Source organism: Schistocerca nitens, chromosome 3 (assembly GCF_023898315.1).
Source record: "Schistocerca nitens isolate TAMUIC-IGC-003100 chromosome 3, iqSchNite1.1, whole genome shotgun sequence".
Classification (NCBI taxonomy): Eukaryota; Metazoa; Arthropoda; class Insecta; order Orthoptera; family Acrididae; genus Schistocerca; species Schistocerca nitens.
The window spans coordinates 947,882,328-947,894,977 of NC_064616.1; the positions used below are offsets into that span (position 1 = coordinate 947,882,328).

Sequence of the window (12,650 nt, forward strand, 5' to 3'; positions counted from 1 at the left end):
TGACTCACAGATCCAGACGTGGCTGCACCATCCGTTACAGCCATGCGGATAAGATGCCTGTCATCTCGACTGATAGTGATACGAGGCCATTGAGATCCAGCACGGCATTCCGTATTACCCTCCTGAAACCACCAATTCCATATTCTGCTAACAGTCATTGGATCTCAACCAACGCGAGCAGCAATGTCGCGATATGATAAACCGAAATCACGATAGGCTACAATCAGATCTTTATCAAAGTCGGAAACGTGATGGTACGCATTTCTCCTCCTTACACGAGGCATCACAACAACGTTTCACTAGGCAACGCCGGTCAACTGCTGTTTGTGTATGAGAAATCGGTTGGAAACTTTCCTCATGTCAGCACGTTGTAGGTGTCGCCACCAGTGCCAACCTTGTGTGAATGGTCTTGAAAAGCTAATCATTTGCATATCACAGCATCTTCTTCCTGTCGGTTAAATTTCGTGTCTGTAGCACGTCGTCTTCGTGGTGTAGCAATTTTAATGGACAGTAGTGTAATTTGTTGCCACACATAAAAGTAAAATTGAAACACAGTGCAACACTTCCAGAACACACTGATGCTAGTTCCATATTTTACACTAAATAGTTTGCCTGTTTGATCAAGTTAAATGAAATGTAATATTATGAGTGGGTTCTGTGCTAGACACGGCAGACAGCACACACTGAGGACCTTCTCAAGGACGAGGGGAGATAGTGAAAATTACCTCTGTTATCAGAGAATATGCTTTGAATTTTTTATTCATATGAACCGGAGTGCCCCCATGAACCATGGATCTTGCAGTTGGTGGGAAGGTTCATGTGCCTCGGCAATGTAGATAGCCATACCACAGGTGCAACCACAACGAAGGGGTATCTGAGGCCAGACAAACGTGGTTTCTATAGAGGGCAGCAGCCTTTTTGGTAGTTGTATGGGCAGCAGTCCAGATGACTGACTGATCTGGGCTCGTAACATCAACCAAAATGGCCTTGCTCTTTTGGTACTGCAAAAGGCTGAAATCAAGGGGGACACCACAGCCATAATTTTTCCCAAGGGCATGTAGCTCTACTGTACGGTTAAATGATGATGGTTTCCTCTTGGGTAAAATATTCCGGAGGTAAAGTAGCCCCCATTCAGATCTCCGGATGGGGACTACTCAGGAGCAACAAAACAGGCATTCTACGGATCGAAGCATTGAATGTTAGATCCCTTGGGGTAGAAAATTTAAAAAAGGAAAATGGATATGTTGAAGTTAAATGTGGTAGGAATATATGAAATTTGGTGGCAGGAGGAACAGGACCTCTGGTCACGTGACTACAGGGTTATAAACATTAATACGAAAATAAGATTATGGGTAAACTACTATGAACAGCACAGTGAACCCATTATTCTAGCCATGATAGACATGAAGCTCACACCCCACAGTAGTACAAGTTTATATGCCAACTAGTTCTAGAGTTGAAAAAGAGATTGAAGATATGTGCAATGAGATAAAATGAATTATTCAGATAGTTAAGCGACACAAAAATTTGATAGTAATGGGGCACTGGAATTCAATAGTAGGAAAAGGAAGGGAAGGAAAAATAGTAGGTGAGTATGGACTGGTGGAAAGGAATGAAAGAGGAAGCCACCCGGTAGAGTTTTGCACAGAGCATAACTTAATCAGCGCTAACACTTTGTTTAAGAATAATAAAGGAATGTTGTATATGTTGAAGAGACTTTGAGACACTGGAAGGTTTCAGATTGATTATACAATGGAAAGACAGAGATTTGGAAACCAGGTTTTAAATTGTAAAGCATTTCCAAGGGCTGAAGTGGAGTCCGACCACAATTTATTGGTTACAAATTGTAGATTAAGATTGAAAAAACTGGAAAAAGGTACAAAATTAAGGAGCTGGTACCTGAATAAGTTGAAAGAACTAGAGGTCGCTGAGAGTTCAGAGGGAGCAATAGCCAACAGCTGATTAGAATAGGGGAAAGGAATACAAAAAACGACGAATGGATAGCTTTAAGAGATGAAATAGTGAAGGCAGTGGAGGATCAAATAGGTAAAAAGACTAGGCCTTCTAGAAATCTTTGGACAACATAGGTGATATTGAATTTAATTGATAAAAGGAGGAAATATAAAAATGCAGCAAATGGATCAGACAAAAAGGAATACAAACGTTTAAAACATCAGACTGGCAGGAAGTGCAAAATGGCTAGAGGACAAATGTCTGTATTTAGAAGCATTTTTCACTTGGGGAAAGATAAAAACCACCTACAGAAAAATTAAAGAGGCCTTTCGGGAAAAGAGAAGCAGCTGCTTGAACATCAAGGACTTAGAGAGGAAACCAGTCCTAAGCAAAGAAGGGAAACCCGAAAGGTGGAAGAAGTATATAAAAGGTCTATACAATGGACATAAACTTAAAGGTAATTTTATAGAAAGGATGTGAACGTAGATGAAGATGAGATGGGAGATATGATAGAGCTCTGAAAGATCTAAGTCTAACCAAGGCCCTAGGAGTAGACAATATTCTATCGGAACAACTGACAGCCTTGGGTGAGTGCGAGCTAACATCCCAAAGATGCTCGGGCTCACATGCAGTTCCTCTTCGTCGAAATGTCTTGGCTCAAACTCATCTAAAGATTGGACCGCACGTGTTGCACTACACACCCTAAATTAGACACTTGTGACCCTTTGGTTAAATTGTCTGGCTGATGGCAAGTTTGCGAAATACAATGTTAACATAACATGTTGTTGTTGTTGTCTTCAGTCCTGAGACTGGTTTGATGCAGCTCTCCATGCTACTCTATCCTGTGCAAGCTTCTTCATCTCCCAGTACCTACTGCAGCCTACATCCTTCTGAATCTGCTTAGTGTATTCATCTCTTGGTCTCCCTCTACGATTTTTACCCTCCACGCTGCCCTCCAATACTAAATTGGTGATCCCTCGATGTCTCAGAACATGTCCTACCAACCGATCCCTTCTTCTAGTCAAGTTGTGCCACAAGCTCCTCTTCTCCCCAATTCTATTCAATACATCCTCATTAGTTATTTGATCTACCCATCTAATCTTCAGCATTCTTCTGTAGCACCACATTTCGAAAGCTTCTATTCTCTTCTTGTCTAAACTATTTATCGTCCACGTTTCACTTCCATACATGGCTACACTCCATACAAATACTTTCAGAAACGACTTCCTGACACTTAAATCTACACTCGATGTTAACAAATTTTTCTTCTTCAGAAACGCTTTCCTTGCCATTGCCAGTCTACATTTTATATCCTCTCTACTTCGACCATCATCAGTTATTTTGCTCCCCAAATAGCAAAACTTCTTTACTATACTTTAAGTGTCTCATTTCCTAATACCATATAATAACAGTAATAATAGTAGTGGGAACTAAATTAATGACCCATAAATGATGTAGGCCACACAGTTGTGATTTGGTTAGAATAATGTTTATTCGCAAAGCAAACTAATAGCGAAAGTAGTCATACTTAGAGTTACCGTTACACTCGAGCACATATCCATTTGACACAGTTCAATCACTCACAATCTCATTGCAAAATACAAGTTATCTATGCGAAAAGTTAGAGTTCACAGCAGGCACGCAGCTGCTCACCGCTCAGAGACAGTCCCGTGATACCACACAACGCGAGATTTTTTAAGTCGTTTCACTTCCTAGCTGGCTAAAGACTGACTGTCCGCTTTTGCGTCTCAATCTGAATTGTACCCTTTGGTGTCTCCAGCCAAACTGTCCACTTTGCCGTCTGCACCAGCACTCCCTCTGCCCGTCCACGACCATGTTTCCCGCGCGCCCAATATGCTCGCTCAACTGACTAGGGCAGTTCCTTTTCCTGTAGCCATCGATCTGATTGGCTATAGCTTATTCTACATCATTTTACATTTTAACATATTTAAATAATCAAAGCTTGGCACTTTCACGTTCTAAATAAAGTAACAATAATATCCATTACATAATAAACATTAAATTCTTTTACATAAAATTAATACAATTTCCTTCTTAACTTTGAATGTCACGGCCAGTAGCCTTGCATCAATGTGCTTTCTGATAAATAAAGAACAAAAGTAACTATTATGCACTAAACTTTACAGCAAATATTCTATTACCTAATGATTCAATAAGGTGTCATGCTGTCATCGTTCAATGTGTTTTGTGTGGAGGAAATGATGATCTGATGATTAAGTGAAAATACTGATAATTTAAATTTACTGTACCTTTCAAACAAATAAAGATACAGAGTTGATATATATAACACTTGTCATTTTAATGATGTGCTTCTATATGGAATGTCGATCGTTAAGATCGACCAAAGCATTCAGATTTTAGCATTCAGGTCTTTGTTACAAACCTGTTAATTTCACTTTCACAGTAAATCCTAAACTATTATAGATATGATCAATATTCAAGTTTTATTGGGATCACCATGAAAATTTATGGATGATGGCAGATTAAAATTTCTGTGGCTTCATTCCCTGCATTACTACAGAATGAAATAGTTTTTATAATTGTTTCCCTTTATGGCTGATCTTAGGTCCACCATATTTAACACTGCTATGTCTCCTTGGCCACAAAAGCCTTCTACTGGGTTTCCCTATGACGTAGGCTCTAGTCTGTCTCACTCGCACACTACAGTGCTTAGGCCTCAATAGACAACAGACGCCTGTGAATTTCCCAATTTCATGGTGAATCCGCACCCTTTGCAGCACACAGTCCTGGACGACAGGGTTCGTTCCACAATTCCTGTATACTGACTCTTTCGGCCACAGATTTAAATGGAAGCGCAATGCTCATTAACTCATAAGACCCAGCCAGGACAAAACTGTTCCATCTGATGAGCCATATGTATGAGACAGGTGAAATGTCCTCAGAATCCAAGAAGAATGTAATACGTAATAATTCCAATTTAAAAAAAAAAAAAAAGAAATTGTTGACTGGTGTGGAAATTATCAAACTCTCAGTTTAATAAGTCATGGTTGCAAGATACTAACAAAAATCTTTATAGAAGAATGGAAAAACTGGTCAAAGCCAACATCGGTGAAGATCATTTTGGATTCTGGAGAAATGTAAGGACACATGAGGAAATACTGATCCTTATCATAGAAGATAGGTTAAGGAAAGGCAAAGCTATGTTTTTAGTATTCGTAGACTTAGAGAGAGCATTTGATTGGAATACTCTCTCTCAAATTCTGAAGGTAGCAGGGGTAAAGTACAGGGAGTGAAAAGTGATTTACAACTTGTACAGAAACCATACGGCAGTAATCAGAGTCAAGGGGCACGAAAGGGAAGCAGTAGTTGAGAAGGGAGTGAGACAAGTTTGCAGCCTATTCCCAGTGTTATTCAATCTGTACGTTGAGCAAGCTGTAAACGAAAGCAAAGAAAAATTTGGAATAGGAATGAAAGTCAACGGACAAGAAATAAAAACCTGGAGGTTTGCTGATGACACTGTAATTCTGTCAGAGACAATAAAGGACTTGGAGGGGAATTTGAGTGGAATGGACACTGTCTTAAAAGGAGGATATAAGATGAAGATCAACAGAAGCAAAACAGGGATAATAGAATGCTGTTGAATTAAATCAGGCGATGCTAAGGGAATTAGATTAGAAAATGAGACGCAAAGTAGTGGACGAGTTTTCCTATTTGGGCAGCAAAATAACTGATGAAGGCCAACATACAGATGATATAAAATGTAGAGTGACAATGGTAAGGAAGGCATTTTTGGAGAACAAAATTTGTTAACATCAAATATAGATTTAAGTGTAAGTAAGTCCTTTCTGAAAGTATTTGTCTGGAGTATAGTCATGTATGGAAGTGAAACATGGACGATAAAACAGCTTTGACAGAAAGAGAATAGAAGCTTTCGAAATGTGGTGCCACAGAAGAATGCTGAAGATTACATGGGTAGACCATGTAACTAATGAGATGGCACTGAATACAACTGGAGAGATGAGAAATTTGTGGCACAACCTGATTAGAAGAAGGGATTGTTTGGAAGGACACATTCTGAAGCATCAAGGGATCACAAATTTAGTACTGGAGGGAAGTGTGTGCGGGGTGGGGGTAGAGGGTAAAAATCGTACAGGGAGACCATGACATAAATACAGCAGGCAGATTCAGAAGGATGTAAAATCGTAGAGAGAGAGAGAGACAGAGAGAGAGAGAGAGAGAGAGAGAGAGAGAGATGTATACAGTAAATAGATTCACAAGGATGTAGGTTGCAACATTTATTCAGAGATGAAGAGAGACACACAGGATAGAGTAGCATGGAGAGCTGCTTCAAACCAGTCTTTGGACTGAAGACCGCAACAACAACATAAAATTGAGAACTTTTGCAGAGAATGTTCTTTTGCTCTGAGAATTTTCTCTGGAGAACATTCTCTTTTCTATTCATATGACCCACTGCAGCGTAACTGCCTCACTGGGGATAAATGTGTCAAAAGAAAATAATTCAAAGTGAACGTCTTTATGAAATATTAATTTTGTCAATAGTAGCTGAAATAAATGTTCTTAAAGTTGGATGAGTGCAACTCAGTTTATTCAAAATAATAAATGTTGCCAGAACTTATGTTCATTTCAACACGTCACTGTAGATTACTTCTCCTGTACGTAAGTGAAGACGGACCAGAGAATACTATGGTTCTCAAAATACATGAAAAGTCAGTCATCGTTTCAGGTGTACACTTTTATTACATCACACAGAGCTGCTTGTACTGGAACCTTCACACAATTTCTGATGAGCTTTATATGCTCTTCCTAACACCTGATGTATTGTTGTGTATAGTATTCGCTAATCACAATTACAGAAGTTGTTGATAATTACAAAACATGTCATCTTTCAGTGGTTACAAGTGAAATGATACGAATAAACAATGCTAATTACATTTTTGTCAATTACACTGAAACTACATTATCCTAAATATTCCTACCATGTTTCCTGTTTCAAATATAAGCATATTAATTTTTAGTGTGAACAGAATTTCAATGTATATTATAGCAGCCCAAAAAAAAAAAAAAAAAAAAACTTTGTTTACATTGTCAATCTGGTTTCATTAAATACAAGATAATTAAATGTTTTTATGTTAGCTAATAGCACATTAAGTTAACAGTATGATAAACAGAATTGTTACAGGTTTAAAACATTATAATTACAGTACATTTGGTGTCTTTTGTTACTTGATTGTTAGTAAATTAAACGAACTGACAATACATGTTCCTACCTATAGATGGACATAAAATTTGTGAGTACTTTGACTTTAAGTTATTGAAAATTACACTGCAAAGCTCAAAAGGCAACAAACTTATACCGATTATATCTAATGACATAACAGTTAATCGTGCAGTCCAAATTAGCTATTAAATTGTAAGAAAAATAAGCTGTTACATTTCAAAATGCAAGGCATTGTAAATGCATCACACTGCTTCACAAAATTCTCTTCAAAGGAATGTTACACCAAACCAAAATTTCACATCCTCTAGCAGTGCACTCCATTGTAAATCATCTATTGACATTACATGGAACAAATGACAGGCAACATAAAGAACTGAAGGGGTATGCAGATCTTCACAAGATGCAAACACTGTTATTAATGTCAGACTTGTGTCTACAAACAACTGAAGACCCCTAGCACATCAAACACCAATCAGTAATGAATTCTTTGCTAATAATTTGCAGTGAATGATAATTTACTGAATTAATGTAAAGCTTTTTTTGTGTGTGAAAACTATAAGATCAGTTTCCACGTAAAATTTAATCATAATTTCAAGGATTAAGCTCTGTAAAATAAAAGAAATAAATATCAAATTTATAACTGCACTGTTTAAATAGTCTTACAGAGCTCTTGAACAGCACTACACCAAGTTCACTGCTTCGGCCATGTGTGTAGTGTTCCTGATAACTGATAGCTTTCATAATGTTATATATCAACCATGATTTTTAGACGTGATGCACAACACTAAGACAGTGAAATTCTGGATTCCATTTCAGAAGAGAGAAAATGCCACAGCAGTCAAATAAAACAATTATGGGCAATTGGAATTGTGCTTCTACTTGTAAGATAGCGAAACTTGTATTCTACTGGTTGTATTAGAGTAAGGGGAAAAAATACCTCAGCAATAGATGACACTAACACACATTTGTGTGGCAACACTTGATCTGAAGGTAATTTGAACCCTAGTAGTATAAGAAAACTTCATCAGTAATATTTGGCCAGCAAGAAGTACAGCAGTGATGGCTTATACTTCGGACTGTGTACAACTGATGTGCACTAAACCAAAAATCTCTTCACAACAACAAATATTGATCTGCCAATCAGATGGGAAAGTTTCATCTTTGTAGTCCTTCGGTACTTGGTTACTACTACAATGCCAACAGCAGTAGATCAGGAAATGTTAAGAGTTGGAGACATGCAGTTTGAAAAAGTTAACACATTTAAGTATCTAGGCGTGGACATCACTTTGAGAAATGAGATTGAATCTGAACTGAAGAAGAGATTACGGGCGGGAAATGCGTGCTACTTCTCACTGAATAGAGTACTTTCATTGCAGATATTGTCTAGGAATTTAAAGATTAGAATACACAAAACTATTATTCTACCAGTTATGCTGTATGGAAGTGAGACTTGGTCTCTCACTGTGCAAAATGAAAAGCCATTTCGAGTATTTGAAAACAAAATTTTGAGGAAAATTTTCGGAGCAAAAAGGGATGACATTAGCGGAGAGTGGCGAAAACTGCATAACGAAGAGGTTCACAAACTCTATTCAAGCCCTGACATAATCATTATTATTAAATCACTTAGGCTGCGACGGGCAGGTCACGTAGCTCAAATGGATGAGGACAGAGCAGTGCGCAGAGTACTGATAGGCCACTTAGAGGGAAAACGTCCTGTGGGGAGACCAAGGCGTAGATGGGAGGACAATGTGAAGGCTGATTTGAGGAGCCAAGGTATTGAAGGTGAATGGAAGGAAATAGCCCAATACACGGACAGATGGCAAAAATACGTTGCTGCGGTAATAGATTCTCGAGTCCGGTATGACCAATGAGTGAGTGAGAGTCCTTCAGTGATATTCAGAAGTAGAGTACACCCCAGCTCATAGAGTAACTCACCCCCATTCCTCAATTTCGACAATCTCCCGTAACAACTCAAACATAATACAACACCACACACACACACACACACACACACACACACACACACACATTGGTGCAGAAGTAATGTCACAATGAGGACTCTATCGCTACGTACAACACAATCAAATAATTTACTTGTCCTTAACATCTCTCCGACAACAAAAAATATACTAGGAACACAAATGTCTTTGAACTGACAAAAAGTATGAAGACCCAAACAGCCCTGGAAATTTTGGCAATAACTTTGAATGTGCTCTTCGTTATAACTGCCACATGTCTGATCTGGGCATGAAAGCTATTCATTACCAATGGTTACACTTTTTTTTCTATAAGTACTATAATAACCAAGTGCAGTATGTAATCTGATTTATTCTGCTATTACTTGTGCATTTCAACAGCCCCCCCACCCAAGAAAAAACAATCCATACTCAGATAACAGGAACACTTTTATGCGATCTGAAGTTTTCGTGGCGTATTTCCAATTTAAACAGGTTCTCGGGTATCCGACCGGGTAGCGTCATAATTTCTCCACAATATTTCGGCAGACGTATACGCTGCCATCTTCAGGCGGTTCCTGACGAATGCTGTGCTGTTCCTCTCGGCACCCTATATACAGGGTATTACAAAAAGGTACGGCCAAACTTTCAGGAAACATTCCTCACACAAAAATAAAGAAAAGATGTTATGTGGACATGTGTCCAGAAACGCTTAATTTCCATGTTAGAGCTCATTATAGTTTCGTCAGTATGTACTGTATTTCCTCGATTCATCGCCAGTTGGCCCAATTGAAGGAAGGTAATGTTGACTTCGGTGCTTGTGTTGACATGCGACTCATTGCTCTACAGTACTAGCATCAAGCACATCAGTATGTAGCATCAACAGGTTAGTGTTCATCACGAACGTGGTTTTGCAGTCAGTGCAATGTTTACAAATGCCGAGTTGGCAGATGCCCATTTGATGTATGGATTAGCACGGGGCAATAGCCGTGGCATGGTACGTTTGTATCGATACAGATTTCCAGAACGAAGGTGTCCCGACAGGAAGACGTTCGAAGCAATTGATCGGCATCTTAGGGAGCACGGAACATTCCAGCCTATGACTCGCGACTGGAGAAGACCTAGAATGACGAGGACACCTGCAATGGACGAGGCAATTTTTCGTGCAGTTGATGATAACCCTAATGTCAGCGTCAGAGAAGTTGATGCTGTACAAGGTAACGTTGACCACGTCACTGTATGGAGAGTGCTACGGGAGAACCAGTTGTTTCCGTACAATGTACAGCATGAGCAGGCACTATCAGCAGCTGATTGGCCTCGGCGGGTACACTTCTGCGAATGATTCATCCAACAATGTGTCAATCCTCATTTCAGTGCAAATGTTCTCTTTACGGATGAGGCTTCATTCCAACGTGATCAAATTGTAAATTTTCACAATCAACATGTGTGGGCTGACGAGAATCTGCATGCAATTGTGCAATCACGTCATCAACACAGATTTTCTGTGAACAATTGGGCAGGCATTGTTGGTGATGTCTTGATCGGGCCCCATGTTCTTCCACCTATGCTCAATGGAGCACGTTATCATGATTTCATACGGGATACTCTACCTGTGCTGCTAGAACATGTGCCTTTACAAGTACGGTACAACATGTGGTTCATGCACGATGGAGTTGCTGCACATTTCAGTCGAAGTGTTCGTACGCTTCTCAACAACAGATTCGGTGACCGATGACCGATGGATTGGTAGAGGCGGACCAATTCCATGGCCTCCACACTCTCCTGACCTCAACCCTCTTGACTTTCATTTATGGGGGCATTTGAAAGCTCTGGTCTACGCAACCCCGGTACCAAATGTAGAGACTCTTCATGCTCGTATTGTGGACGGCTGTGATACAATACGCCATTCTCCAAGGCTGCATCAGCACAATAGGGATTCCATGCGATGGAGGGTGGATGCATGTATCCTCGCTAACAGAGGACATTTTGAACATTTCCTGCTATGTTCTGTTGCTGTGTGTTTCCATTCCATGATTAATGTGATTTGAAGAGAAGTAATAAAATGAGCTTTAACATGGAAAGTAAGCGTTTCCAGTCACATGTCCACATAACATATTTTCTTTCTTTGTGTGTGAGGAATGTTTCCTGAAAGTTTGGCCGTACCTTTTTGTAACACCCTGTATACTAGCCATTACCCCCTCCACTGTTCCTCTCCTGGTGTCTTCGGTGAGGCCAGCGCGGCGGCTACTGGAGGTGGTGGGGGAAGCAGAGCCTGGGTCTGAACTGGAGTCTGCAGTCTCCCTGCTGCCACCGTTGGGGGCGGTCCTCGATCTCTGGGACTGCACCTTTCTTTCCAGGCTGTGTGCAGGGTTCCAAGCCTGACTAAGTTGAAGGTCACTGTCTTTTATTAATAAGATCGTCCTGTAGCCACATTTCGATGGCCTCTTTAGTAATGCAGTCCCAGAAGGAGGAGGATTGACAGTATTTGTGTTTTTTCACAGTCCATAGTATGGCCTGATCATACCTCTTGAAAACAAAAATCAAGCCCACATTTATATGGTTCATTGCAGATCCTATTTTTACTAGGTCACATTCAATATTGTAGCCCTGATCCCTATCAATACTGTTTCCTGCTCCACCCACTATTACAATATGATCCTGCTTTGTAAAATCCTTGCTCAGTGATCCTACCATCCTCTTATCACTTGGCTAAGACGTGCATTGGGCTTGAAAAACTTGTGACCTGGTACCTATCACCTAATTTTTTCTGCAAGATGTTGCCCACACCTCTTCCATGGCTACTACCTACAGGATGTATACGACCTGGGACAACCGGGAGATCCAGGAGAAACGTGGGAATTTTTCCATCCAGGAGAAAACAGCGGAAAACTTTGGAATTTTTTAGAATTCTGGGAATTTTACATTGTTTTAGTTTTCAGTTAAACTTTTGTAACTTTGACTGTGCAGAATAATACTGCAACAAGAAAATATGAATGAGATTAAAAAAACTTAAATGGCAAAGGAAATGCGTCATATACAACAACAAAACACAGTGCTCATATGTGTCTGCCAACAGCAAAATGTATTGATGGCTTTAGGAAGACATTGCAATGCTTCATAACAACAAATTGCCTTTGATGAGGAAGATGTCACAACTGTTTACATTAGATTTGTTTGAGCAGTTGCGAGTGAGCTCATGCACATGTACAGTTGAGTTGCGTATGAGTAGTACCTTCTCCCACTTCTGGCTACAGAAGTGTGGCAGTTAGCTGTATAAGCAATAGCAGCAAGCAGCCAGATGATACCTGGAAAAAATTTACTGGCGCGTCTAAGCTGCCAAATTCACACATGTGCAACAGGCCTTGATGTAGTGGGTGGGGGGCAAACCCGGGTATCTACCCCGGGCAGCAATTTCATGGGGGGGGGACATTGTTTCACAAAGCACCTAGCATCCAGCACATGTTGTTCTATCGGTTATTCATATGATTTTGAAATGCATCCCTGTTGGTTTTTGAACAAGC

General features: G+C 39.9%; 1 protein-coding gene across 4 annotated transcripts in view; it reads right to left on the reverse strand.

Moving 5' to 3' along the window:
* The window catches only part of LOC126249024 (WD repeat-containing protein 7), a 363,427-nt gene that overhangs the window by 239,999 nt on the left and 110,778 nt on the right, over positions 1-12,650 (reverse strand). The window lies entirely within an intron of this gene.